The sequence below is a fragment of the Vombatus ursinus genome, unplaced genomic scaffold (genome assembly GCF_900497805.2).
Source record: "Vombatus ursinus unplaced genomic scaffold, bare-nosed wombat genome assembly UNPS02010219.1, whole genome shotgun sequence".
Lineage (NCBI taxonomy): Eukaryota > Metazoa > Chordata > Mammalia > Diprotodontia > Vombatidae > Vombatus > Vombatus ursinus.
The window spans coordinates 7,976,244-7,999,400 of NW_020949997.1; the positions used below are offsets into that span (position 1 = coordinate 7,976,244).

General features: G+C 38.5%; 1 long non-coding RNA gene across 6 annotated transcripts in view; it reads right to left on the reverse strand.

Moving 5' to 3' along the window:
• The window catches only part of LOC114037096, an 813,500-nt gene that overhangs the window by 519,372 nt on the left and 270,971 nt on the right, over positions 1-23,157 (reverse strand). For 5 of the 6 annotated variants that reach the window (XR_003568414.1, XR_003568416.1, XR_003568413.1 and 2 more), the window contains exon 1: positions 6,449-6,520. The exons of the other annotated variant lie outside the window; for it this stretch is intronic. This is a non-coding gene — a long non-coding RNA (uncharacterized LOC114037096). Of the gene's footprint in view, positions 1-6,448; positions 6,521-23,157 lie in introns of those variants that run through there. 6 annotated transcript variants of the gene reach the window in all.

Genomic DNA, 23,157 nt, shown 5'->3' on the forward strand with positions numbered 1-23,157 from the left:
TGTGAGATATACACAAAGATAAAATAAAGGGCAGGAGTAGAATTCAGTATGTAAAAAAAGGAGAGGTAGTAATCATGATCTCAGACAAAGTTAAAATATATTTAATCAAAAGTGAAAAACAGAGAAACTATACTATGTGTACCTAATATTATTCATATTGTTTCAGACCATTTAAAACATCTAGACGGCATAAAATACCTGAGCACATACTGCCAAAGCAGACACAAGAACTATATAAACATAAACATAAACATAAAACACTTTTAATATAAACTCAGATCTAAATAGTTGAAGTAATATTTATTGTTCATGGGTAGGTAAAGCCAATATAATTTTTAAAATGACATTTTTACCTAACTAATCTATTTATCCAATGTCATCCCAATTAAATTACTAAAAAAATATTTTACTGAGTTAAAAAAATAATAAGAAAGTTCATATAGTAGAACAAAAGTTCAGGAACTTCAAAGAAACCAGGGAAAAAAAGATGCAAAGGAAGTACATTCAGCAGTATCAGACCTTAAACTATATTATAAGGTAAGACCAATGTTGAAGTATGAAAAAGGGTAATTTCAATTATTTTAAATTAAATTTTCTTGTATAAATAAAATCTATGTAGCCAAGAATAGAAGGAATGCAGATTATAGGAGGAAAAAAAAACTTTCATAGACAGTCTCTCAGATAGGATGTGATTGGGTTGGAATATTGTCATGTTGTAGGAAATGATGAGCTGGTTTATTTAGGGCAACATGGAAAAACTTAGACTTATGAAGGAAGATACTATCCACCTTCAGAGAAGCAGATGATAGGAGAAAATAAGCATAATGGAAATAAGCCTAGTATGGTCTTACATGTATGTGGATGAGTGTATATATGTGTATGTTTACAGATATCTATGTATATGTGTATATATATATATATAATATACATATATATACATATATACATATATATATATCCATGCTTAATTGTAGCTTTCTTTGGGGGGGGGGGGGAGAGGGAAGAAGGGGGAAAAATAGAGTAAAAGGTGCACAGCAGAGAACAAAAGAAAACCAACAAGGAAACAAAACTGGGCAGCTTTGAAAACAATGTGTAGTATTTATTATATAGATTTTCTTGATAGGGAAATTTATTGTTTTATATTGAATCCTCTCTTATGGTCTCCCATGTACATGGCAATGTTTTTTTTTTTTCCTTTTCTCATTTTGTATTTAAGTTTAAAATAAAAAAAATTTACAAAGAAAAAAAGTAAGGACTAGTTTAATGAAATTGATTAGTGGCTAATTCTTATTCAGAGCTCTCTTGACCACCACCCACCCTTCACAGTATCTTTATTCATATTGTCTGAACGTTTCCAGTTTTTTCTTAAGGCTGCCTGAAATGCTACTAATTTGTATTTGAAGGGTTTTTTTTTTTAAAGAGGGGAGAAGGAGGATTGAGGGTGGTTAGAAAAAAATATGTCTTTTAAAAATGTACAAGCCTCTCTTCATAGTGGAGGGGAAACGGGAGAAGGTGAGAGGGAATGAGTGAATCTTATTCTCATTGGATTTGGCTTAAGGAGGGAATAACATACATACTCAATTGGGTATGGAAATCTATCTTACCCTACAGGAAAATAGGGGGAAAGGGGATAAGAGGTGGGGGGGATCATAGAGGAGAAGGGAGATTGTGGGAGGGGTAATCAGAAGCAAACATTTCTGAAGAGGGTCAAAAGAGAATAGAATAAATGGGGGGTGGGATAGGATGAAGGGAAATGTACTTACTTTTTCACAACATGACTACTATGGAAGTGTTTTGCATGACCACACATATATAACCTGTATCGAGTTGCTTGCCTTCTCAATGAGCGTGGGCGGGGAGGGAGGAAGGGAGAAAATTTGGAACCCAAAGTTTTAAAAACAAATGTTAAAAATTGTTTTCACATGCAACTGGGAAATAAGATATACAGGCAATGGGGTATAGAAATCTATCCTGCCCTACAGGGAAATTGAAGGGGAAGGGAAAAAAAGGAGGGGGATAGAAGGGAGGGCAGATTAGGGGAAGGGATATTCACAATGCATGCTCTCTTGGGGTTAGGAGAGGGAGGAGATGGGGAGAAAATTTGGAACTCAAAATCTTGTAGAAGTGAATGTTGAAAACTAAAAATAAATAAATTAATAAAATCTGAAAAAAAAAGTTTAGGTAAACATATATAGCTACCCATATCCAAGTTCAAAGCAATCTGACATTTATGCTTAATTCTTCACATTGTATGTGAACAACAAATAACAACAAAATATTTTATTACTTAAAAAACTGTACAAGTCTCGAGGAATATTTAGGAATTATTAGTAACTTACACTTGCTGCTCCCCCTATACAGCAGTCTGTCTCCTGCCTCCAAACCTGGGATATATTCTTTTCTCACCCTTGCCTCCCAGAATTTCTAACTTTCATCAAAGCTTAGCTCAAATACCAACCTCTGATTCCCCAAGTAATTAGGGCCCCACTTTCAAAATATTTTTTATTTGCCTTGTATGTATTTTATGGGGCAGCTAGGTGGCACAGGGGATAGAGTGCCAGCCCTAGAATCAGGAGGACCTGAGTTCAAATCCAGCCTCAGATACTTACTACTTGTGTGACAGTGGGCAAATCACTTAACTCGGTTTGCCCAATTATCTGCAAAATGAGCTGGTGAAGGAAATGGCAAACCCCTCCAGTATTTGCCAAGAAAACCCCAAATGGGACCACAAAGGATTGGACATGACTGAAATGAGTCAACAACAACGTGTATTTTATGTATTCTTATCTGTGTACATGTTGTTTCCCTTCTGAAGAATGTAGGTTCCTTAAGGACAGGGACAGTTTCATTTTTGTCTTTGTATCCACAGTTACTGGCATCCTGTTTGCAAACGTTGTTGTTAGTCGTTTTTCAGTTATGACCCCATTGGGGGTTTTCTTGGCAAAGAAACTGGAGGGGTTTGCCATTTCTTTCTCCAGACCATTTCACAGATGAAGAAACTGAGGCAAACAGGGTCAAGTGACTTGCTCATGATCACAAAGTTAGTAAGTATCTAAGGCAAGATTTGAACTCAGGGAAGCCGAGTCTTCCTGACTAGAGGCCTAGAACTCTATCCACTGAGCTAGCTTCCCTGTGTCTTGCAAGTAGTAGGTGCTAAATACATTCATATTCAAATGAGAAGAGATTATCAGAGGAACAAAAGAGAGTTTAATCTGATGTTGCTGCAGGAAAATTGATTCTAACACATTATGATGTATATCATGTCATCAGGAGATATAGAAGTGTGCCCTGTGTGCCAAAGAAAGCATGACTCTTCTACTACTTTAATATACCTATTTCTCCTATAGAAGGGACTTATAACCCCATTTTAATTTTTAAACATTTTACACCAGTCATATTCCAAGTTATTTTTCAGACATTTGAAACAAATACACAAATTCCAAACAGAAAAGTTGTCCCAAAAAAATCTTAGTGCTGTTTCAAGTTTATTATATCTTGAAACAGCACTAAGACTTTTGGGATACCCACTACACAAAGCATTTCATATAATTCAGATATATATATATATATATATATATATATCTGTCAGATAAAAAGCAGCCATGCATGTTCATCATCACTGAAAAGAATGCTGAACGTGGTGTCTGTGAATCCTTGCAAATAGCTATTTACTAGCTGTATAACTTGAGTAAATCATTTAATCTTCTGAGGCTCAGTTTCCTCATCCATAAAATGGGGATAGTATTAACAAAAATTCCAAACATAGTTGTCTATGTACAAATATCAGCCATTGTTATTTTTGTGAGGAGACAGGTGTGACTGTGAGAATATAAGAGTAGAGTTAGAATCATTCCACCTCACTTAGTCCTGATATATTTATCAGATGAGAACACATTTTGATTGTTCACTAGGTGGAAACAAGGCCTAGATACACCTCTCTAGATGCAACATAGAGTCACAGTTTGGATTGGCTGAAGGATTTTTTTCATGTATTAGTTTCTTTTCCCTCCCCCAAACACATAGGTCAGAGGAAGATGTTGTGAGCTTCAAAGAATTTGGAGGATTTGGGACTTTCCATACTCCCACCAGCATCCTAGCAGTGCCCCCAGAACCATTTACAGAAGCATCTGCCTTGGGATTCAAGGATAAAGTGGATGATAACAGGAAAGCAGATTCAAGGCTCTACAAAGAGGCCAGCAGAAAAGCTATACCATATCGAAGGGGAATGTCTTGAGAACTCTAGCAAAGCCCTTCTAGGAGCTCTGAGTTACCCCTTTGCCACATGGGCTCTCTAAGTTTGAATCCATTTTACTCTGGTCCCCATGTACTGATGGGTGCAGGTATTATAGACTTTGTTGGAGAGGATGTTTTGCATCAACTGTTTTTCCTATAACATCTTAGTAAATACTTATTCTAAAAGCTAATATAGTCTAGTTAGCTAATTGAAATCAATGAAAAATTATAGAGGAATCACACTGGTGGGGGCTCATGAGCTATAGTATTAGAAGGGCATCCCCTCAATGACCCAGGACTACTTTGAGAACTCTAAGGGTAGATGTAGAGGACTCAATTCATTAGGGTGGGTAGGAGCTTACATGTACTTCACGAGAAAGAGAATCAGAAGGAATCAAAAAATTATCAAAAGCAGAAAAAACAGGAGGAAAATCAAAAGCAGAATAATAGGAGGGAAAATTAAAACAGAAGCAGGGGCAGAAGCAGAAGAAGGGTAAAGTAAAAGGAGAAGCAGGATCTGGAGCAGAAACCCTAGTAGCAGGGAGAAAAAAGAAAAAGTAAAGGGAAACAGGACAGGATAAAAAGCAGACAGCAGAAGGACAAAGTATATTAAAAGAAATTGGGAGAAAGGATGAGCAAAAGAAGAAGAAAAAAGAACAAGAAGAAAAGCCATCACTGCTCATTTCAGAGCTAGGTTATCCCTGCATTGCTCATTCTAGTCTCAATTTTAATAGTTTATTTTTCCTTCCTCTTAAGAATCTCTTAGCACATTAAAGAGGTATTAAAGCAAACAAAAAGCAGACCTAACAATCAACTCTGGGAATAACAGAAAACATAAATATAAATTATTATTGTACTGTCGTGGAATCTAGAGATATAAGGTGCCTTAGAAATTATCTTTTAATGTGCTAGCAAGGACAGTGGCCATCAGTTAAATGACAAGTACATTATTTGTCATCAAAGGACAAATTCATCAACTTTCTAATCACTGAGAGGTACATTCCAAAGGAAAAATAATTTCAGCATTTTACTGATAGAGTTGAAAGGTCATACAACCAATCAATCAATCAACATTTATTAAATGCCTACTGTGTTCCAGGCACTGTGCTAAAAAAAAAAATTAATGATGAGGCTGCTGTTCAAAAATGCTATATGATGTATAATTGATTTCCCCTAATGGAGGATTCCCTCCTCAGACAGGACTCTGTTTTGGTTTGACCAATGTTTGATTACTTAAACATATAAATGGTAGCCTCAGGATAAATATAAACTCCATATTCTACTTCCTTTATTTAGATAAACTGGCTTACTTGGTGCCAACATTCCAGTCTTTTGCCAAACTCATATATTTTATTAAGGGTCACAGAAAAGAGTCTTAAAAATAAATAAATTTATACACAGAAAGAGAAAACATAGGCTGTAAGCTTATAAAAGAGTAGGAAGGGAAAAAACGAAGGCTGAGAGGGAGAGATAACTGGACCCCCACTTGACCCTGATTTAATCCCCAGAAAGGGCATACATTCCTTTCAGGTTTATGCATAGACACATAAAATTTTTATGTACAGGATCCACAGTGTCTACATGCAAAGGGATCCAACTGACCTCCCAAGTTTTTCACGTGATAAGGTGAATACTTTTCACATGCCCTTTCTAAATCCAGGTTTACATTGAGAGAAGATATACAGTGAGAGTTTGACCCTGATTTCTTGTAAGAAGAGAAAGGTACTCAAAATCAGGTGCCTGACAAAGAGCACAGAGGAAAAGCAAGACAAAAGGGAGTGTGTACATTTGTCCTGGCAGTTCTTCAGCCCCTGCTGTCTCCCTCTTTTCTTCATACACTCAGCTTTCTTATGGGGCATGATACCTTCAAGTCTACATGGTAAATGTGCATGCATTTTTTATAGTGTTATTTTCCCTGAATATCTGAAAGAGGATTTCAGTTCAGCACCTCTAGTAATACATCATTTACAACAAAACCGAATTTAATGACTGTCCCTCAAGGCAGAAAGCACAACCTATAGAATTACACCAGAAAACACTTTATAATCTGTGTTTCTCTCAAACTGTGGGTGAGAAAACAATCCAGGGAGTAAAGCCTTAACCCAAGTGAGGCAAATTCTAACAACTCTCCAAGAGTGGTGATAAATGCTTTGCTAACCCAGAGGGAATCCCCCACATGAAAGGAGTTACTCTGGGAGCCTGCAAAGATTCTTACCTTGGGTTATTTCCATTCCTGTTGCTCCTACACCCATCAATAGAAAGGAACAAACAGCCGGAAATACTGTCCCTTTCCTTGGATATATCAGTTAGTTTACATGACAAGTTCATTGCTCTGCCAACAAAGGGATATTTTCCCACGCTCCACAGTCACTAAAATACTTCCACAGTAGTAGCCAACTGCCTTCTTCAAAAGACACTGATCAGTTCTCACAGAAAACAGGGCAGCCTCTACCCAGCACCTTCTTGCTTGGGAAGACTACAAATCAGCAACTAGGGGTGGGGGTGGGGGTGTTGAAGGGTGGAATGAAAAACCACTGTGAGAAGCAGAAAGAAAAAAAAATGTGGTAGAAAAGGCAGAACCACTTTGGAAAAACTCCCTACAGCAGTGTTCTGACTCTAAGGGAAGTCTTGGGTCATCAAGGAAAATTGGCTGGCCCTGGGAAAAATGAAGGGCTTACAATAGAAACCAGAGGGCATTCATTTCCAAAAATTCTTAGCAAGGACTCAACTCTATGGATTCAATTCTGGTCCAATTTCACTCAGGGTGTATATGGGTAAGGGCCTCGTGGACTCTTAAAACTGGATCAGACCACGATCAGTAAACAAACTCTACTGATCATCCTCAACACAAAGGTTCAATACATTGGTTTCCAGGAGTTTCTCAATGTAAAATCTGAATTTAAGCAAATTGACAAATAATCTTTCACAAAATATCATGAAAATATGTCTCCCCACAGTTATTGGAAAATGTGGTAGCCTCATGCTGGGAATAAGCTATCTGTTTTTAGTTCAAAAAAAATTGAAAATAACTCCAATTGGAAAAGGCACAGACTCACAAAACGTTGGGGCAACAGGCAGGCTGAAACATCGTTTAATGAAACAGATTTTGGACTTAGAGTCAGAAGCCCTGCCACTTACGACCTGTATAACAAGATATGGGGAAACCTGGATAAGAACTAGAATGTCTTTTTGGAACTTAAGCTGGTGCTAAGCCATTTGGACTGTTTGAGAGGTCACATGGTGGACTGGAAAGAACTATAATCTGGGTTTGGGGTGGCCTGTCTGACTCTGAAACTCCATTTAGTCAAGTTATTTCCCGTCTTTGGGTCTCAGTTTTCTCATCTGTAAAATGAAGGAGCTGGGCTAGATGACTTCTTAGACTCTGTGATGTTCAAAAAGTTCCAGAGACATAATTTCTAGGTAATTAATAATTTTAGTTAATAATTCTAGCATATTACCAATAAAATGGGTCAGTGACACTCTCAAATGCCAAAGATGAATCATAATGGTGGGCTTATAGTTTATATAGCCTTCAAAGAGTGGGCGTTCCTGAGGATGGTGATCAACTCTGATTGGTTAACAAGTAATGAGAGAGAATGAATATTACAATGAAATGGACCCCTTCTAATAAGAGGCTGGGAGAATGTAACTTTAATTATGCCATTTACATTACCCAGACTAGAGCAATCTAATCAAAGAATTTATCCCCACCCAAACCTATGTAGAGCACAATGGACTTCCCCATCTTAGATTAAATTCCCTGTAAAGTTGTGTGGGGTCTGAACAGGATTAAGCAGAAAGTTAATTCAATCTCATTATCAGCAACATCCTTCAGAAACTGAACAACCTACTGGCTTCTGAAAAAATCCTGGTCCTGATTCAATAATTGATTATAATATGAGGAAGAAATAATCATTTCTCTCAGTTCTTTCTATTTCTAATGTTCTGTGATTCTGTTATCTATCTCCCTCATTTTACAGATGAGGAAACTGAGGTTTAGTGAAAGGAAGTAACCTGTTGAAAGTTAACTTCAGAATCAAGCAGTCCACCTAACCCCAGGCCAGAGCACCCCCTTCCTAACACACCATATTGCCTTTCAAACAACCCACTTGGTTGGATTCTCATTAAGCTTCCAAAAAGACATTCACACACACATTGTTTGAGACCATTCATACAGTATCAGAAGGGACCTGGGGGGCAATGGGGGACTTTTAGTTCACTTCCTTTCATTTTACATATGAGAAAACTAAAGGCCAATGAAAGGAAATAATTTGCCCAAGATCACACAAGAAATAAATGGTAGCATCAGGATTTTAACCCAAGACTTTTATCCTCAAATTGAGACTACTTTACACCATTCTATACTGCCCCTTAGAAAACAAAGTGGCCATCCAACTCCCTCTCCCCATGGAGAACCAAATCTTTATCTCACAAAGACTGGGCAAGGAAAGGTCCCACTATATTAATGAGGTTTCCCTAGGTTTGTCCAAGTTTCCTCACAGCACATCAAGTTTTCAATAGTTTCCTTCCTACCTCAAGGAATGATGTCAATCAAATAATTTCTTTTGTTGTTTTTGTTTAGTTCAACTCTCTCCTCTTAGTTAGATTGAAGAAATCTAGATCTGGATAGGAACTTTGAGGCCACTGAGTTAAATCCCCTCACTTTACAGTTGAGGAAATTGAGTCCCACAGAGGTTACATGATCTGCCCCAGGTCACAAAGGCAGTAAGCATCAGAGGAAAGGCTTGAACACTGGTCCTCTGACCCCCAGAGCCAATGCTTTTCCTTCTCTACCTCACTGCAAATTAGATGCAGTGATTGACTGTGAGGGATTGTCTGATGTTGGCTACGTGCCACGTGGAGGTTGTGGCAAGATGGGGCAGGGACAAGATATTAGGAAGTAACCGGAGCTCACGCTCCCAAGGCAGGGGGCTGTGTCATGTGGAGTTGTGGTGAACTGGGGTAGGAACAGGATATGGGGAAGTAGCCGGAGCATGTGCTCCTGAGGCAGGGGGCTGTGCCCCGTGGGAGTGGGACAGCAGAGAACGAGCTCCCTTTGTCACGTCCTCTCCCTAGGTGCAGCGCTAACCCCAGACGTCTCCTTCCTGTATCCAGTCCTAGCCTCCTGCGTCACGTCCTCTCCCTAGGTGCAGCGCTAACCCCAGACATCCCCTTCCGGTATCTGATCCTACAATCATTCACTGGTAGGCGGGCTGAGGAGGAGGGGCTAGGAAGGTATATAGGGGCGGTAGGGGTCGGAGCTCGCTCTCTCTTGCTCCTGCTCTCTTGCTCTTGCTTTCCTGCTTGGCCTTGCTGTGATGGCCTCTGAATAAAGCTCAAGTGTTTGCACCTCCTGATCGGCTCGTCTCTGTGTTTATCCGGGTGGGCTCCGAAGACTGGTAAGTATGACCCTGGCAGCCTGCTTCTTATAGGAGGAGAGTGCACGGCACGACCAGCACAATTGACCCACTATGTCTTTGGATAGAAAAGTCAATATGAAGAAATCTCAATATCTCCAATGCAGAACAGGATCCCGTCATCAACAGAATTCAAGTATCCTTGTTTTATAGGTAGCTCAGAACCTCTAGAGATCTGAGAAGACTGTAGGAATTCCATGGTCCTCCAGTGTACAGTCATCTCCAACTTTCAAAGTAAAAGCCACTTCTTACCCCCCACTTTCTCCAAAGTGACATTATATACATCAGAACAATACTTGCTGAGCTGTGTACTCTCTTCATGGTAAATGCAACTCACAGAAATTCCTAGGATTATAGTGTTAGAAATGGAGGTATATTATAGTATATCATGTTAGAAGTGGAAGTATTATAATGTTTGAGGCCAGCTAGTACAACCATCTCATTTTATAAATGGAGAAACTGAGGCCCAGAGTGATTATGTGACTTGTCCAAAGTTACATAGTGTTAAGGCCAGTATTTGTTTGGATCTAGCACTTTTTCCCCTCCAAAAAGTCAGTAAGTACTACTTTTTAGAATCTCACCACATGCCTGAATTTGGAATTGGAGACCTACATGCAATTCCTGGCCCAGCCATTTACTCCTTATATAATCTTGGGGAAAATCACTTCATTTCTCAGACCTTGTTACCTCATCTATAAAATGAGAAGTCTGACTAAACAATCTTAATTACCATTTACATAATACTTTAAGGTTTGCAAAATTTCTTATATATATTATCTTATTTAATCCACATAACAACCCAATAAGGTAGGTACTAGGATCATCTCCATTTTACAAATGGGGCTCCGAGAGATTAAGTAACTTACCCAAGATCACACAGCAAATAAATATGAGAGGTAGAATTCGAACCCAGGTACTCCTGATTCCAACTACAGCCTACTAGCCACTATATCATTCCACCTCTCAAAGATCACTTGTATTTCTTAGTTTCTGTGACCCTATGTTCCCACCTGTGAGACAGAGTTTATACTGGCGATTAGAACTGCTATTTTACAAATGGAAAATTGGAGCTTTTCCAAGAATGTAAAAGAGATGTTTACAGAGCTCAGAAGAGGATGCTGGTCTTAGAATTCTCAGATAGCTTCTTGAACCACTAGTCCATCCCCTTATTCTCTTATAACTTCTCTAATTTTATTTTTAATTTATGGAATAAAACAAGCATTTCTATAACACACTACAATAAAAAAGATGATTGCACATGAAACTGCAAATCTGCTATGCAAATCTACTTAGAACTTTTTAACAAGCCATGTTTATCTCTCATTAGTTTTATGTCCAGTTGACTGTGAAATATTTTTTCTATAAAAATGCCAGTGGTAACAGGCAGCTTGTGCTAAGTGTCAAAAAGGCTGACAACCTGCCTGGTGTCAAAGACTATCCTATAGTTACTACTCTTTGTAAATGTTGTATCTCCTTATGGAATGGAAGCTTCTTGAGGGCAGGGTCTTTTTTCTATTTTGACTTTATGTCCCCATCACGTAACATCATGCTTTGCATATATTCAGAGTTAGGGAAAAGCTTGTGAATTGTTAAGGAGGAAATTCCCTGGCAACCAGACCATAGAAGGTGGCAGTAGCCCCTGAATACATGACCAGACTAAAAGAGCACAGCATTACTTCATTGTGAATCTGTGGGTGAAGAATTCTAGGAGAACTGACTTTTGCCTGACAGGGAAGAATATGCCGAGGCTTGTTAATGACTGAGTAATGAGAGCAAAGAACAAAAGCATCCTTTTCATAATCAAGGAAACAGGACACCCAGGGGAAGGATATTTATTCATTCATTCATTCATTCATTCATCCATTCCTTTACTCATTCATTCATCCAATAAACTTTATTACACACCTGCTATTTGGTAGACACTGTCTACATGGTGGAGAATCAAATACAAAAACAAAACCAGAAGAGTCAGCTAGGTAGTGCAGTGGATAGAGCACTGGCCTTGGAGCCTTGGAGGACCCGAGTTCGAATCCCACCTTAGACATATAACACTTACTAGCTGTGTGACTCCAGGTAAATCACTTAACCCCAATTGCCTTGTCCAAAAAAAAAAAAAACAAACACATCTGTTCTCAAAGAACTGAAATTTTACTGGAAGGATTTACATTATGCTGAAATATGAAATATGGCAGAGGGATTCCTCTGTACAGTGTACAGGGGAGAGGGAAAAGGTTTATGAATATAATGTGCTGTGGCTAGAAGAGGAACAGACTAAGTCCACATGAGGAGCTGATGCAGCCCAAAGCAACTTGGGAAAGTTGGTCAAGATGCCAATAAATGTCTGAATTGTACTTTGTGTCTTTCTTCTGCGACTCTGAGTCTCTACAGCATGTGGCAGAGAGGCCACAACAGGAATGGGTCTCACAGTGGGTCTTACATTATAGGGTACCATACTGGGCTATAAACTAAGAACCAGAGGGATGAAATACAGGGCCCTGGAGAGGAAAGAGAACCTGGAATGAGTCTTAAAGGATGGGAAGGACGGATCCAGATGGAGGAGGAAGGAAGCCTTCCAGGTAGAGAAATGCCAGCAGTAAAGGTGGTGGTAGAAAAGCATAATACAATTTGGTAAAGGGAGAATGTGCCAGGTTAATTGGAGTCAAATGTTCTTGTTAGAAGGAATGGAGATTAGGCTGAAAAGTTAGGATGGTACAAGACTGGGGAGACCCATGAGCATCAAACTAAGGCATTTGGACTTTATTCATTTGGCAATCGGAGCCATTGAAGGTTTTTGATCAGGGAAGTGACATGAGCATTCTGATACTTTAAAGAAATTATCCTGGTGCCAACGTGAAGGAGAGTGCACAGAAGCAGAGCAGGAAGGCAGACAATTGTTACAATATCCTAAGTAAGAGGCAATGTGTTTAAAGTAGGATACTAGCAGAGGGAGTGAATGGAAGGGAGACTCTATAAGAAATACTGAAAAGAAAGGCAGATTGGATATGGGAGGGCACAGAGGAGAAGTAAACAAAGATCTGCCCAAGATTTTAAGTCTATGTGCTTAGGGAAAGGGTGGTGCCATGAACAGGAAAATCAGAAGGAAGGAAGATTGGGTTTAGTAGGGAAGAGGTAAATTTGAGTTTAAAGAGTCAAGGAGATATCCGGGTGTGGAAATGTCTACAAAGCAGTGGGAAATATAGAATCTCAATAAAAGGAAAGGGGATAGGTTCAGGAGTCATTAGCATAGAGAGATAGTTGAAGCTCTGGGAACAGAGACCAAGGAAGAGTAGAGAGGAGGGAACAGGGGAGAGGACAGCACTCTAAACTTACGGGGCAGAACCGGGTGCTTCCCAAGATCCCTTTCAGGTGTAAAATTCTGCGACCCCAAACAAATGAGATTGAAAGTTTAGGTATTAGATTGTTTTTAGTTTCACAAGAACTTGTTATTCCTGTCAAAAATTTAAAAAAAAAACAAAACCCTCTGCAGGTGTTGAATTGTGAAATCCAAAGGGCCCACAAACATCCAAAGCAGAGTTGAGCCGTGGGTCAGTGTTGTGAAGGTTAGAAATTGTACAAAAGGACCTACAGAGATTAGGAGAAAGGACCTGAAAATACAAAGCTACCATCCCTTTCCCTTCAGGGCATGATACAAGACTTACCTTTCCAGCTTTGCTTTTGCTCAAGAAGATAGTCAGTGTTTCTTAGTGTGTGTGTGTGTGTGTGTGTGTGTGTGTGTGTGTGTGTGTGTGTGTTTAAATTTGTAATGAATGAAACAGATCTTCTCAAATATTTGGAGGGGTTAGGGACAGATAAAGTCCTGGAATTTTGTAATGTCTTCCCACGTCTGCCAGTGACTCACTGATTTCAATTTATTCTGTACAATGGGGGTGGGGGCAGTCACAGACTTAGGAAAAGGATGACTCAGAAGGCATTCAATGATAGCAGCTACTTAATTCTCACCTATGAACCTGTTGAGCATACAAAAGGTAAGAGTTTATGAAGTACTTTGAGAACCTAGAGGAAAGGCGCTTTTTAAATGCATGTTTCCATATATGCTATGTACATGATTGCCGGGTGACTGTCTTTAAGAAAACTTAACATACAAAACAGCTAACTTATCAAATAAAAAATTAATTTAAAAAACCCTGCATTTTCACTACAGGGAGATTCTCTATGGAATAATTCACTACAAATTCAACGAATCATAAAATAATTCATTGAATAATTCTACTTCAAAAGCCTTTGAAATAATTGTCTTCCCAAATACAGCCAATAAAATATGATTTATTTTTACAAAATCATATTTACATGCAGGTTTTTAGGAACATATCTATTGCATAATGCAAGATAAATATATGCAGAACCATGGTGAAAACAGAAGGGAGTAGGAAGTAGAAAGGAAGGAAACAAGCATTTATTAAGCACCTACTATGCATCAGGCACTGGGCTAAGTAAGAACTTTATAAATCTCATTTGGTCTTCATAGTTATAAATCTCATTTGGTCTTCACAATAAAAAATGCTAGTATTTATCCCCAGTTTGCAGTTGAGAAAATTGAGGTAGGCAGAGGTTAAGTGACTTGCCCAGGGTCACAAAGCTAGAAAGTATCTGAGTCCAGATGTTAACTCACTCCAGGTCTTTCTCATTCTGGCCCAGGGCTCTATCCACTGTGCCATCCAGCTGTCCCAAGCAGTGGATCAAATCCTGGACTTGAGTTAGGAAGGAATGAACTCACATCCTTCTTTTGGTTAAATCTACTTGGATAGCCTAGTGCAAGTCATATGCTTCAGATGCACATGCCTCAGGTAACTCCCTATGACTTATCTACTTTATCATGAATGGGTTGTAATCAGCAGTGGGTGCCTAGTGTTCCTATATGGCTAAAATCACAGATGATTTGTGAATAGCATATCATATTTCCTCAGTACAAGCCCATGATGTCAGAGGTGGGATTAGCCACTTCAGAAACTAACAATGGTATGTCAGATTTTTGTCAGATATAATTTTTGTTTCAGGGGACATGTTCTGAAATGTAATATATCCAAATCCAGGAAAGTAGTACAAATATGGAATTCTACTGTGTAGATAGTAATACCAGAAAAAGCCAAGGACAAATCACAAATCCAATCTGTAATATTATATCCTGTAATTAATTAACTGTGAAGCCAATGTTCCTAGGTCCTTTATCATCAGCATTTGGGACCAAAGTCTCACTGGAAATATCTCTGAAAAACATAATAAAAGGAATAAGTTGGCTGGAAGAACTACAGAAGAAGAGAATGAAAATTAAGGGGAGTGGAAAGTGGGGAAAGACTTATCAATGATATTTCTGTTATTTCAATGGAATTATTGATTTAACTGGCAAGGATATTCCTTCAGTCAATACGGACCACACCCCTAGGGTTCTCCATAGAAGGATATTATGAGTTACTGTGGCCAAAAATTTCATCACCACCTCCCAGTTAATGTGGGCCTGAGTCTTCATAAAGTTAAGCGAGGCTGCTCTTAGGATGACAATTATACGTTTTTGGAACCCTTTTCAGCCTGGATCTATTGGCATAACCTTCAGAACCCCAGAGTCAACTCCATTATGATGAGGCATCAGAGAGGACCTTAGTGCAAGAAAGACTTCTCTTATACAGAAAAACTATTAGGTGTAAACACCAAAAAGAAGGATATTTTAGAAGGGAACAGATTAGAGATGAGAATAGTGGCTCATTTATTGATCTTTTAAGCAAAGACTCCAAGCTCATCAACAAAATCATGAAGGCCATTTTAAAAATGTGAGTTCAAGTCAGCTTCCCTCTTGTTAAGACACCAATTATATTTTAGTTGAGTTGATTACAAGATTGCAGGTGTGGATAGCCATCAAAATTTGCAGACATATAGGTGACATCTAATTATTAGATCACTGCAAGCTCACTTATAATTTTGTATTATGATGAAAAAACTGGGTTATATACATGATGTACCTCTAGAAGGTCACTGCCTCAATTCGAAGTATCATCTTAAAAATATTAATTTGGTGGTACTTTGCCATGGTTTCAATGTATAAAAATTATGAAATTGCAAGCCTGGGGCTCCCTAAACAGTCATAGGAATGTAGACTTCAGTCTGGAAGGGATCTTAGAGATCTTCTAGTCCAATACCCTCAATTTTACAGATGAGGAACTAAGGCCTAGGGAGGTTTAGGAACTTGTCCAAGGTCAAACAGCTATTTATCAAGTTGCCAAGACTCTTTTAGGGCAGCCAGATTGTGAAGTGGATGGAGCTACAGGTCTGGAGTCAGGAAGACTCCTTTTCCTAAGTTCAAATCTGGCCTCAGACACTTACTAGCTCTGTGACAATGGGCAAGTCACTTAACCCTGTTTGCCTCAGTTATCTCATCTGTAAAAAGAGGAGGAAATGGCAAATCACTCCAGTATCTTTGCCAAGAAAACCCCAAATAGGGTCAGGAAGAGTTAGACACAACTGCAAAATGATTGAACAATAATAAACACTCTTTACTTTGCCTCACTGACTTCTTAGAGAATAAGATTTTTTTTTAAAAAGCCACACCCAAATTCATTCTTTAGGTAGATATATCATTTCAGAATAAATTTTGAAAAGTAGAAGAGAACTTTCTTTATGTTGTAAGGACAAACAAAAATTTGAGGAACATTGAAAATAAGTACCTTGGGAACTCCAACTTGAGGCTGAGCCAATTTAATTCATGACTGAGTAAATGCAGACTTGCCTAGGCTACTATATCTAACTAGCCTCAGCCCAGGTACCATATCAGTCATGCACCCCTAGGCCATTCTACCATTTGCCGTGTAGTAAGGCATGCATCACTTACCTTTTTTCTACCTCTTGTTCTAGGCACAGGAATCAAATAACAGTACCATGGCTTTTGGGAAGGGTATATCAACTGATGTCCCTATGGATCAACTTACCATCTACATCACTCCCCAGATCAAAAATCCCTTTCATGGTCACTAGTCCCCTATATATGTTGTCTCCTCTGCTAGAATGTAATTTCTGGAGGGCAGAGGCTGTCTCACTTTTTGTATTTGAATAGACAGCACTTAACATAATGCCTAACACCTAGCAAGAACTTAATAAATGCTCTACCCTCCTCTTCCTTTTCTCTTTCCCTTCTTCCTTTCTTGATTTTTATAAATCTAGAAAACATGGCATCTTTCTCAATGAACTAAGTCTTTTAAATTTTTTTTTTGTTCCTTAGTTTCCACACCCACAAATATCGAAGGATCACAGATTTATAGAGCTGGAAGGAATCTTAACAGCCATCTACTCCAATCCTTTCATTTTACAGATGAGGAAAACTGAGGCTTTGTCCAAGGCCACCAAGATAAGATTTGAACTCGAGTTCTCTGACTCAGAAGTCAATGCTTTTTCTCCATTGTACCATCCTGATGAAGGAGGGCATTTTCCTAAAATACTTTGACACATCCTGGCTAATTCAGTCTTAATTCAATTCAATATGTACTAAATACCCACTCAGTACAAAGTACTATGCTCGGCACAGGGGATGCTAAAATGAAAACCAAACAATGTTTTGCTCTCATGATATGACATGATGGTATTAAGTCTAATCTTCTGTCACTACAAATGACCTTTTTTTTTTTTTACAATGAGTATCACTAGAATAACCCTACCATTGTAACATTAAAGATCTTATCATTTGAAGTACGAAAGAGGAAAGGAGAAGAGTGTGAGCAAATATTGTCATCTTAAACCATCATTTATATATCACAAAGCATCAAAACTAGGGCAAACAATGCCCATAACTGGTAGAACTTCCAGGGTGAATACTGATACCACCCATGGGAGGAATTCAGAATGGGTGGGTGTGCTCTCCTTGCTCTACAACTTGGTTCCCAAATAGGCAAGTTGAATAGCCAAGTTGAATAGCCAAGTGAAATCCTTGAAAGTATACTCTCCAAGTCAGAAAAATTTCTCTCCAGTATTCATTATATTTATACTACATAGAAAGAGCCATCTCTGAGAAGGCTTGCTTTAGTGAGTGTGTGTGTGTGTGTGTGTGTGTGCGTGTGTGTGCGTGTGTGTGAATATACATCCATATGCATGTATGGGCATGCATGTATATACAGAGATATGTATGTATACATACACACACATATTACATGTGTGTGCATATATTTGTTCTGGACATATACATATATGCATATATTTATAAGTATTTATATATTCTGCTTATTTCCAAAATGGACTTAAAGCATCTTTAAAATTTAAACGCTTTATAATACAGGATAATTAAAGTGAGAAATCGTGTGGGGAAAGAAACAAGGAAAAGGAAAACAGAATTTGCTGTTACCAGTCAGGAAAATGAGTTGCTTACTACAGATGGGTGCTGAATTTAGCTTGGAATTTCTTGGCAGCTAAGATGAAAAAAAAGAAAACATATTGGGTTTGATACAATCCATTGTGTGACAGAAGAAAGCAGACCATTTCATTTACAAAGACTAATTCTTTTCTGACGTTGAGTTTTAGAAGGCTTTTATCAGACGAGTCCATGTATAAGCAACATTGGGTAATGTAGTGGGTGGCATTTTCAACCATGACTAGACAAAAAACAAGTTAATATGACTGAATTCAACAAAGATTTATGAAACTTCTGGTATATAAGAAGGCAGGCACTGAGCACTGAAGATAGAAAGATGAAAAGTAACTTCTCTTTTCCCTCCAGGAAGAAATTTGTCATCTGATGGGAGAGGTGGAAAGGGGAAAAGAAGGGGAATTGGCTATTACAGCCAAATACCACACAAAATACATACAAATGCCATACAAAGTAGAGCAGAGGAAGAACAAAGAACAGATCCAAAATGATAGGTCAAGATAACATGGGCTCAAATCATGCCTCAGACCCTTAGGATCTCTGTAACTCAGTCAAATCTTAAGCTTAATTTCTCTAAGCTCAGTTTCCTCATCTATAAAAAAGGGTTAATAATAAGACCTACCTCACAGGGTTGTCATGAGGATCAAATGTGAGACGTATGATGTATGATGTTTTAAAACCTTCAAGTATTATATAAAGCCACCTATTCTCATAATTATTAATATTAGCATTATTATAAATGGATCTTGGGAGTTTTTCTAGAAGGGGAGTACAGCTATTCCCACACCCTTGCTCAAAGAACTGTATGCCTCTGTGGGGGAGGCCCTCCGCTTAGGGAAGGATGCGTATGAATTAGGGAAGAAGGAAGGAGACGCTCACCTAGAAAGTCATATCAACCCTGGCAATCAATGGGGTGACAGATGTTGCAGGCAGATCATCATCACATCCAAAAAAAAAAAAGAAAATAATTTGCATGATAATTTTATTATATATTTAAAAGGAATAGCAAGTTGTACATAATAGATTTGCAGTTTCATGTGCAATCATCTTTTCAATTTACTATGTTATGAAAATGCTTATTTTATACCATAAGTTAATTTTTAAAAAAATATTAACATTATAAAAATTTGACAAAATGATGTGGGAACTGTGGGAAATCGGAGAAGACTTTATAGATGAGATGCCATGTGATTTGGACCTTAAAGAAAAATTTATATTACATTTTTAATCACCTGTATTGAAATTTTAACTTTACATCAGTTCATACATACAGTTCATACATCAGGTCTTCCCAGGCTTCTCTGAATCCATCCCTTTTGTAATTTCTTATGACATGATGATATTCTATCACATTCATATACCAAAATTTGCATAGCCATTCCCCAATTGGTGGACATTCCCCCTAGTTTCTAATTCTAAAGAAAAGAAAAATGAAGGATTTTTTGTTTTGTTTTTAGTTATTTGGGGGGAGAAAGAAGAGTTGGGATTGCTGCTCAGGATAGACGAGACACTGATAAAATAATAATAGTTAGCATTTATATAGCCCTTTAAGGCTTGCAAAGAATTTCATTAAAATAATCTAATTTGATCCTCATAACTCCAGGGGCAGAGAGTGGGGAGAGATAGGTGCTATCCACATTTTACAGATGAGAAATCTGAAACAAACAGAGGGTAAGTGACTTGCCTAAAATCACATGATTAGTAAGTTTCTGAGGTAGGATTTGAAAACAGGTCTTCTTGATTCTATGTCTAGAGTGCTATCCACTGCACCAACCATCTGCTTCAGATGAATGGAGGCAGAACTACTTAATTCTTGCTTTGGCTCTATTTTTTCCTTTGGACTAAAAAGGACAGAAAAGATAGAGCTAATGAGGAGTTAAAACCTAAAATAAGAGATAAGAAAAGAGCTTTGATGAATTCAAGTCACCAAGCCTAGATGACACTGTAAGATACTAAAAGAACCTGTAGATATGATTATTGAAACACTATCTGTGATCTCTCAAAGACTGTAGAAAATTGAAAAATTGACCCAGAATTAAAGGATGGCAAATGGTATCCTGATTTTCAAAAAGGGAAGAGAGTCTACAGATGACATGCAAGTGAGATTGAATTAGTTTTCTTGGCAAAATTCAAGGCAATGTTAGCTCCAGGGGTTGGGGAGTGATGTTATTAAAGAGAGAGTTAGTGAATATCAAAAGAAAAAAGAAGGAAACAAGGAAATGGTGGTCACAAAGAGCCAACATAACCTCCTCAAAAACAGGCCATGCCAAACCAACCACATTTCCTTTTTTGACAAGATTATTAGACTGGTAGGTCAGGAGAATGCTATAGCTACAGTTCACCTAGATTTCAGCATATAATGTGACAGCGGCCCTCTTTCTATCTTTGTGAGACCACACAGAGAGATACAGCTGAGGTAGTAATAGCACAGTTAGGTGAATTCAGAATTGGATGGATGACCAGATCCAAAGAGTCATCACTACGGGTTTAATGTCAGCCTGAAGGAAGGTTGACAGCAGAGAGAGCCCAGGAATTTGTCCTTGAATTCAGGCCTCTCAATAGCTTTATCAGTTACTTAGATGAAAGCGAAGAGAATACACAAAAGAAAGCATAGATTTTTGTTGTTTAATCATTTCGGTTGTGTCTGGCTCTTCATGACTCTATGGATCATACTGTCCATGGGGTTTTCTTGGCAAAGATACCAGAGCAGTTTGCCATTTCCTTTTCCAATGGCAAATAAAGTTTCAGTGACTTGCCCAAGGTCATACAGCTAGAAAGTTTCAGACAGATTCGGTCAGGTCTTTCTGACTCCAAGCCCAGCACTCTCTACTGCACCACCTCGCTGCCCCATACATAGCTTTACAGATGATATAAAGCTATGAGGGAAAGGATTGGTGCAGAGGAAGGGTAGAGAAGTAGCCCTGGGAAGCAGGGAGTATGCTAGCCCCTGCTTGGTCTTGTAAATCTAAAAACATGAGAGCACAAATTGGAGGAGGTAGCAACAAAGGATGTGATGTTTTCAGGTGGAAGCTAGGTTTCAGCCATGGCCAAGAGGTGAAACACTGAAGCTGAAAGGGTAGTGGTTCTAAAATGTACAATGTAAAGAGTAGGTTGGAGAAGGTAGGGATTAGGAAGGGGGCTGCTAGGTGGCACCATCATGCACAAAGTGATGGGCCTGAAGCCGGAAAGACTCATCCTCCTCAGTTCAAATCTGGCCTCAGATGCTTAGTAAATGTATTACGCTAGGCAAGTCACTTAGCTCTTTTGGTCTCAGTTTCCTCATTTGTAAAATGAGCTGGAGAAGGAAATGGCTCCACTCTAGTATCTTTGCCAAGAAAACCTCAAATGGGGTCACAAAGAGTCAGACATGACTGAAAAAAAACAACAAAAGTCTGAAGAAGAAAGTAATGCCATATTGAAATAAAGGCATTAGGGGAAAATAGTAGCTCTGAGTGACAGGGATTAGCTGAAAGAGCAGTAGAAATTTGCTAGTGATGAGATAGCTCTAAATTTAGAAACATTTGTAGAATCGATGAACCAATCACAAGGTCCAAGTTGGTAAAACCCAAAAGTTATAAAGTCATGAATGAACTAGAAAGTGAAGGAGGCTTTATAGATAAAGGGGCAGTGCAGTAAAATAAACAACATTCTACATTTAGAATAAGGAGATCTGGGTTCAAATCCCTGGGCCTCAGTTTCCTTATCTGTAAAATCTGGGAATTGGATTAAATTACTTTTAAGGACCCTTTCAGAAATAATTCTCAAGAGAGGATTCAAGGGAGCTAGTGTATGTAAAAATGCTTCATAAGCTTTAAAGTGCTACATAAATATATTATCTAGAATTATTAGCACCAAATCTCCTAGATAGTTCCCCTGGCTTACGCACATCTGGAAAGGGCCATGGAGTACAGACTCATTCTTCAAGTGAGTGTTTCTTGTACTGACCGCCTATAAAAGCTTTACGACATAACATCAAATTATAAGTTAATGAAGGTATTTCATTGGGGAGCTGAGATAACTTGGCACAGGTATATGGTTCTCTGATGACCTAACCTAACACAGTAATAGAGCATGGATACTCAAGAGGAATGAATAGTTAATGTGCCCATTAGGCTATGTGTCTCAGATATCAGTTATTTTAATTGAGCTTCAGACATAGTCAATTTGTGGCAGATGAGGACCTGCAGTCTCAAAAGTCTGTAGCATTGGCAGATAAAGTCTAGCTGCCAGCCTTCTGAGGAACAATACTTTTAGCCTATTGTGAAAATGTAGGAGATTTACCTGTATTCTTATGCATATGGAAGACCAGGTCCCTTCTGCATGAGTGCGGGGTGTATAGCTGCCTGTGACTAACAATTTCCTTAAAAATAAGATCTTTGAATCTGCATAAGTTATTAAACGAGAACTTGTCCAAGACACCTGGATTCTGGGCTATATAACACAGGGGGAATGATTTGGATCTGAAAGTCCTGATGCAGCACATTAACTGCCTCAACCATTAAAGTACCTTGGAATGGCCCCCCATAGAATTTTTTTTTCACATAGGACTATATTCCTGACTGAACCACAAATAAGAGTGTATTGCAAAGTATAACCTTAAGTAGTTGACCTGCTGGATGCAGCTATTCAATATTCTCCACTTCAATTTTGGAGAAAGTCCACTACATACAATTATTTTAGTTTCAGGAGAGTTGATGCTTTACCTCTTTGACAATAATAGCCTCGAAGCATGTTCCCAGTTAGAGAAATAAGAGCGCGTCATCAGCAGGGAGGAAAGATCACTCCTCTTTGGTTTGCTCTAGCCAGAGGACATTAATTCAATGTATTTAGTAGCTGTGCCAAGCTGTTCAGAGCTAGGCTTAAAAGGAAGGGGAGTTTCAACTTTACACCATTTCAGATAACAATTTTATCTTTTGCAAAAGTATTCTTAACTTGAGCAGTAGATAGTGGACAGAAGTCTAGACTTGAAGTCAGTAAAACCTAAATTCAATCATGCCTCAGATACTCAAGTCACAATTCCTCCAAGCATCAATTTCCTCATTTGTAAGGTGAAGATAGTAGTAGTAGCAGCAGCAGCAGCAGCAGCAGCAGCAGCAGTAGCAGTAGCAGTAGTAGCAGTAGTAGCAGTAGTAGCAGTAGTAGCAGTAG